The sequence below is a fragment of the Falco rusticolus genome, chromosome W (assembly GCF_015220075.1).
Source record: "Falco rusticolus isolate bFalRus1 chromosome W, bFalRus1.pri, whole genome shotgun sequence".
Lineage (NCBI taxonomy): Eukaryota > Metazoa > Chordata > Aves > Falconiformes > Falconidae > Falco > Falco rusticolus.
This window is the reverse complement of record NC_051209.1, coordinates 15,998,953-16,006,848: the sequence shown is the minus strand read 5'-3', so window position 1 is coordinate 16,006,848 and position 7,896 is coordinate 15,998,953.

Sequence of the window (7,896 nt, the reverse complement as noted above, 5' to 3'; positions counted from 1 at the left end):
TTTCTCTTTGCAGCTTCCTTGACCAAGGGGCTTTGCAAGCCACAATGATGAAATCTTTTGAATATGAAGTGCAAAATATCATATTTAAATATAATGAATAACAAACACAAGAGCAAATATTCTTCCCCTCTCTTTCCACTTTCTGTGTGCTTGACTTGCTAGGCATTTGACCTGGTACCACAACCCATTAAAACAAAAGAAAAAGAATCTACACTTAAAAAACAAGCAAACAAACAAACAAACAAACAATTTATCCCTGAATAATTGCTTTCTATTCTGTGTCATTTTTAATTAAAGATAGCAGCACCACAATCTAGCAATATATCTGTAAATTATTAGAAACCTTTTCCAGAGGCGAAAAGAATCAATATCTCTTTGTCTCACTGGCATAAAACATCTCTGTGTTACTTCTTTCCTGTTGGCAAGGGAGAAAGTGGAAAGAGCCTAAGATGGGAATAATAGCAGCACTGAAGGGGAAAGCCGTGTGCCAGGTCAAATGAGCAAGGTTTTTTCTTTTGTTTTTATTTTTAAAAATGAGCAGAGCTGTTTGCATTATCTGCTTCCATCCCTGCAGTAAGTTTTCCTCCCTTTGTGTCAGGGGTGGGAGACAGCACATGGAGCTACCAAGTTAAGCCACTGAAGAAAGGGAATGTGACCACAGGTTAGATGAGGAACCTGGACGTCAGGTCCTGGCTTCCCTTCCTGACTTCACCATGGATCTGCCATGTGATGCTGCTCAGCTTGCTTGGAGCTGAGAAGATGTAGGCCTTGCGCCTTGCATGATGGTGACCATGTCCTCCAGAGAGTAATTTCTTGCTGACAGTACTTGCCTGCATGGACTGACTTTGGCTTTCCACCTTGCTGCTTTCTGAAGGACAGTCCAAAAGTGGAGGCACTCAAGGCTGGTTGTGCATCTGGCAGAGTTTACAGGCATGGTCCCTCTGCCTCTTGCAACCCAAATGCACCACAGGTGTGGTTCATCCGAGTCATCTAATTTCCTCCAATTGTCAAATAGGCATAGCAAATAAACCACAATGTAAAAGTGCCTGGTTTCTTTTTTCACTATACATTAAAAGAAGACAGAGATTATGAGCTCAGATACCCACATTATAGAAATCTGGAGTTAGATAGCATTCAATAGAGCCTCAGTTTCCCCTTGTATAAACTGTGATAACAGGACCACAGTTATTAATATCATATACAAGCAGCTTGCTCTCACCCTCTTCTTTATGTGAGTGGGTTGTACCTGCTTGGGCAGGAGAACCTGTGTCAACACACAGGAAAAGGGAAATGTTATCCCCACGTTGTCTGCTGTCCGTTTCCCTTTGCTGAAGTCTCTGCATTTCTTGTCTCTGTCTAGGCTGCAAGGCAAGGAGAAGGTGGGGCTGAACTAGCTGCACTCCATGGTATTGCTCCCAACAATACAAGCATATTTCTGAAATGCAATTGAAAAGAACTGTTGTTTCAAAAGTCATTAACTTCTAGAAAGCCTCCAGCAAATCCATGGCTTAAGGAGCACCAGATCATTCATTTATTCACAGATTTTAAGAGTAGAGGGGGCATTTTGACTGTCAAGTCTGGTGTCCTAGATAATACACACGTTCCTTCCTACATATTGTCCAGCTGTTCTTCCTCAGGAATACATATTTCAGAAATCAAACCAGACCCCCAAATTCTTGGTGTCAAGACTGCTCTGGTGACACTGCTGGAGAGTTTCCATTTTTAATTAACATTCCAATGAAAACTATAGCTCCAAAAGGTTTCAAAAAGGTTTATCGACAAAGAAATTCACTGAAGCAGCTGATATTGCTGTCATGGAGTTAGTTCCCCTTCGTTCTGAATCACCCCTAGGCCTCAAGGTTTCGGGAAATTTCTCCCACAGCCTCAGCTTTCTGGAGAATTTTCTATCCCCTCTCATTTGTAGGGTGTGATAGGATAATAGCAGCAATCCAGTCCTTATTGTCTGTACCTGTGGATGAACAGTGCTGTATAAGTGTGAAGTGTTATTATTATTGTAAGGAAATAATAATACTAATAAAACAAAATGAATCGAAGTCTTGTCTTCAGATGGTTATTTTAGCAATCCAGAAATCTAAAGCCCATGAAATAGACGATTAAGAGGGGTTAGATACTTAATATCAGTTGTTGTGTTTTGGTAGAATTTTGCAATAACGCAGCTGCTATAATAATACGGATTTTTATTTCTCCTTACAGAAAGGAAGCAGTTGTGTTTTCAGAGAAGCCTTGAAGTCCTGCTGCAGAATGCAGAACTTTGTGTTTGTGTGAGTGTGCGTGTGTCTGTGTGCTCAGACGGCCTCTCTTCTCCTGTTGCAACAGCTCCATCTTTGGGAGAAAGGGAAATGTTTCTTTCCTTTAGCACACTTTGCAAACAAAAGAAACCTTGGAAATCTCATTTCACTCTGGAATACCTTTCTTCCATCCCCTCTTCTCTGCATGCCTCCCCACCATTGTTCTTCATCGGTTGGGGAATTAAAAAAAAAAAAAAGAAAACCAATAAAAAAACAATACCCCCTTTCTCTCATTTTTGATGTAACTAAGGACCAGAGACTCATTTAATTAGTCTCTCTCATGTGGCTTACAGCCCTGTTCAAGGCAAACATTTATTTCCTTTTTTTTTTTTTTTTTTTTTTTTTTTGTCAGGAACATGTGGTATCACGTTAATGGCTATTGGGGATCCTATGGCTAAATCGTAATCATAATTGTCTATACTAATCATAATTGCCTTGCTGTTGCAGCGTGCATCCCTCCCCCCTGTCAGTTGGCAGTCTCGTCCTGCTCCCTTGTACTGTGTGCTTACACTGTCTGAGAGCTCTTCCAGGAAGGGTGGACATCAGCCAGTTTTGCCTACTGAGGAGCTGCACCCAGCACACAGGGACTTCCAGACCCTGTAGGAGGGGACACTCAAGATCCTCATCCAGAACCCTCCCATGAGAAGAGTCACATCCATGTATTTAGTTGGGCTCACTCTTCCCTTTTAAAGTGAGGCTAGCTGAGGAAGAGGAGCTAGAGACCCAGAACAAAGAGCTTCTCTCATCCACAAGCTGCTTTTAATCACTGAGCTACATCTGGCACTCTTGTTTCCTCACAACCTGAATCTTTCATGCCTTTCCTCGCAGTGTCCCATCTCCAGCAGAAGAGATTACATCTCCCCCTCACTTCTCATAAACCTGAGGGGTATGACATGACCCAGGAGCCGGAGGGAAGAAAGCCTTTGCTTGACATAGACCCAGAACATGTTTCCCACTTCCTAGACAAATTGTCCCATCACTAACTACACCATTTTTCAAAGGGCAGTCAGTCACGAACATTCTTCTTTGCCTTAAAAGCAGTGACTATAAAAGGGAGAGCCACTATACCACTGGTTTTGTGAGGGACCTGGTCTGGTCAGCATGTGGTGGCCAGCCAGATAAGGTTCTTTAGGTAACATAAAGCCATACATCAGCTCCTGATTAGGTATTGATAGGCATTGAATGCCAAGGGGGGTTGGACCTGGAGGCCTATAAGAAAGGCAGATGGGTACTGCAGATACTACAGGCACAAGTGAAAAAGGATAGGGTTTGTTATGTTTAGTAATCACTGGGGTTTAATTAGAAGTGAGTGGGGTAAAATTACTAGTAAATCTTAAACAGTTGAACCGAGTGCCCCTTTTTTTTTCTGAAGACAGGGAAGAAAAAAGATGAAAAATATTAAAAGAAAGGGAAATATAACACCCAGCAACTATACAAGGGTGTGGATAGAGATCCTAGAGTGCCCAGAGTAACTTCTTCAAGAACAAGACAGAGGGCAAGGAAAAAACAGGATGCCAAAGAGGTCATGGAAGCAGACAGGGTCCAGATTAACCTAGGAACAGGACTAGAAAGGGGTCAGGCAGGTCCATCATGAGAAAAAGTAAAACCAGAGCTTTCAGAGGCAAGATCATAAAATACATGAAAAGCTAAAAAACAAACAAATAGGCACTGAATAATTTAATACAGCCCCAGAATCCTGGCACTGGCACTCTCTGCTGGCTGTTGGCTGCTGGATGTACATGGGGTTTAATTAACCTCTTGTGTCTGAAACAGGCCAGAGTCCTTTCTAACAATTTAATGCTGTAGTTGACTAAGTTTTACTGTCCATGAAGTATTTCTGGTCTTCTTAATGTTAGTAATATGGATGTAGCCATTGTGATCTAGACTGGAGTTGCAAGGAAGTTTTTAAACCCAGATCTCCTAAAGGCCAAACTAATGACTTCAGCATTCTTTGATGTAACGAAAATAATTTGTATACAGAGTTCAATTCACCACATGAGTTTTTGTTCAGATATCCTGGCTTTAATGTCACTGGAACAGAAACACATATTGTCCTATCCCCACAGTTCTGCTGTACCCTGAGCACGGCAGCTCTTCCAAATTCATGCTGATAAAACCTCATTACAGTTCTGTAATGTACTCCTGGTACACATTCCCACTTTCACTCTCATCTGCAATCCCTGGCATTGGCTGGGGTTTGAAAAGAAGGTTGTAAAAACAGCTGTGTGGAAAGATGTCTTTTTTTTTTTTTTTTTTTTTCTTGGAGTATTTCAGTCACAGCTAAAAATAAAACTTACAAAGTCTCCTGAGACAGCCTGTTCTTAAGATAATTCATTGCTAAAACTAAATCACAGAAGGTTTATCTTCACTCATAATACCCTATGAAGAATAGTTTTTACTTTCCCAGTCCAAGGTTTCTTTCTCTATTACTACTGGGAATGCAGTAAGGTTCCAGCATCTGAAACCAGGCAATTTGGGATCACTGCTGGCTGTGGAGTCAGGCTGACCAGCAAATCTCACCACCATTGCCCCACAACTTCTCACATTATATATCCCTATTATGCAAAGAACCTTTGAACTCCTCAAGAGCTACATCTAAACTCTCAAATATCACATAGCTGCATGTATATATACATTATCTATATATTCATTGTTAATTGGTCATTCACTGGAAAGCTTTAGAATGATTTGACAAAAATACCAAACAGAATAAAATAATCTTCCTAAGACTTTGTTGTGGGTTGACAGAAAGTCCTGCATGTGAGGGTTCAGGAAAGTCCGTATCCTTCAGCTGATGGTACACCTCACACTTCAGTTAACAAGCCAAGCCACAGCCAGGGCTGGCTATCCAGCTGCTTGCACAGCCTCCTCCTCCTCCTCCCCTCAAGTATTTTTACTTCCCAATATCTGCGCAGAAGCAGACAAGCATGTGTACTTCTCAACACATCAGCTAGAAATAAGCTAGACATAGATTTGAGATGACAATCCACAAGCAAAGCTTTCTGATATTTTAAGAGGGACAGCTATGTGTGCTGTTTAATATAATAGAAATTACCAGAAAAGAGTGGAGCATAGATGCTGCCTGTTCCTAGAGAGGAATGGGATATTTGGGGTGTTTCTTTCTACTGAGGGGCACATTTATGGAACTTCTTCAGGAATTCAGTGACTGAGCTAGGTTTGTCCTTTCTCACAGAAAAGCACCAAAACCAGATGAAAAACTATTTCCTGAAAGTCTTGGTTTTGCCCAGTAACATAGCAATATAAGCACTCTTCTGATCCATAGGAATCCTAGGAATCCTCAAGTGTTAATCACGCATTCTTCTAGCCAGGGAACTAAAACTTATCCTGAAATAATACTTGGTCTTAAAATCATATTAGACTTCAGTCTCCTTTACATAATAGTAAGTAAAAGCAGTACTGTACATATTTGTAAAGAGTTTTAAAACATACATAAGAACCTTGCTCTACAGCTTTAAAAATTTTGGTTTTCAGCTGAAATACTCCTCTGAGCAAACTGTATTGAATAACATAAAGTTCCTGTAAAGTACACTTTCCCCTCCCTGTTAAAAGCTTTTCTGGGACTCTAAATATAAAATATGTTTACCTGAATATTGTTTGCATTATCATTTCCTCATTCTCCACAACGTCCCTGAGAGAAAAGTAGAAAATATAAACTGTGGTGTTGTCATGATAGGGGCTGTCCTCATTTCAGCCACTGTTTTCCACTGTCAATATGAAATACAGTTGAAGTGCTATCAACGTGCTACTTGGCTAGGCAGTTTAAGTTTACCAAGAATGATGGTGTTTCAAGTTAGCTGTTAACTTTGCAGTGTCAGCCTATGAGAAATCCTGTTAGTAGTTATCACCTGAAGGGGAGGCAACAGCTGGCTGAGGAGTGGGAAGTTTTTAAACCCCTGGAATGGCTGGCATTTACATCCACGGGTTCATGCAGTGAATGTGAGGAAGGCTTCAGTTTACAGCTGTGTGTGGTGCTTCAGCGTGAAAGCAAGGTGGGCTACCCCCATGCAAATCACACTGCGCTCTCCCTGCATCGATTGGCATCAACCCAGTTATATCCTTGAATGATGAACAGCACTTGGAAAAGCAAGAGGATACAGTATTTTGGGGGGACTGCATTTGACTGTTGGCTGCTCTCAGATGCATTGTGAACAGGCTATTAGCTGCTCTGGCTATCCAAGCAATGTTTCCCTTTGCATTTCTGCCTGTTTTGGTCATAAACTCTTTCAGGCAGTGGGCATTCCTCTTTCCCTCCATGTTTTAAAAGCCAAGAATATGTTTATCTCTGTCGCATTTGTTCTGTGGTAGTTTAAAACAAGCTATAACTGGAATAAATCCTCACAGGAACAGACAATGGAATAAGAAATATTCTGAAATCATATTTTGTTTGGAAATATAGTCTGAAATTTATAATTAAATTATTTTTGTGAGTGGGCAATACTTTTTGCAGCCAATGAAATATTTTATTAAATTTCAATTTATAGCTTTTAATATTATGACTAAATATAGCAAATCTATGTCTAAACTGAAAATTTCTTAACCCCCCCAAAACTCCAAAACCCCCCAAACAAAACCAAAACCAAGCCTACAAGGCATAAACAGTTTCCATTTGATCTCACTTGCTTGTTTGGTTTTTTTTCTTTAATCAAAGTGAAATTTTATCATAATTAACACATTCTTATGGAACTGACTTCCACATATCAGCATTTCTAGTGGAAAAAACATGTGCTTTTGTAAAATTTGTAATGAGTCTTAGAGGAGCATGTCTCCTTCAGTACTATCCAAAACCAAGCCCAACAGTAAAGGTGCTCTGCCTACGTACATGTTCCTAGTGTAATTTTGAAATACTTGTCAGTGGCACCTTTTATACCTTCCAGAGACACAATTATACCTGGACTTCCAACTTAATGCCTCTAAAATGCTTCTTCCAGGAGGTGACTAAGAGTTTAAGAACATAAAAGGCTGAGATAGTTTCATCAGCAAAAGTCTGACTGGAGCTGTGATAGACCCCTGATGTCCATATTACTGATTCAGATCATGGGTAAGAAGGCAGAAGGAAAGTTCCTCATTTTTGGATCAAATGTTTATTTTATGACTCCTATTTCCCCAGCAGGTACCTGACTCTGGCACAAGTTTAATGATCCAAGTCAAGCCAAGGACGTGAAAGGGTCTGCAGAGAGATCCAGCTCCACTCCTGCCTCATCTCTACCCAGCCCTGGTTTGTAACACACTCTCAGCTGCACAGTCAAAGTTCAAGTAGGTTTACATGTACACCTTATTAGTAGGAGCCATAGCCAACAGCATACATAAACTTCAAAGTTGCCTTAGGATGGGAACGAAAAGAGAGAAAAAGGAAACCCTCTCCCCCACGTCCAGGTGGGAAGGCAAAGTGACGAGCTACCCAAACAAGCATCCTCCTCTGGCCATCCTCTCCAGGGAAACAGGTGGTGACAATGATCACATTGAAGATGACAAAATCTTTTTACCTTGCTTTCTTCTCCATCCAATTATACTTCTCATCAAGACTTTCTCAATGTCCCCATTGCCAGTTACTGTTTATGACACTACT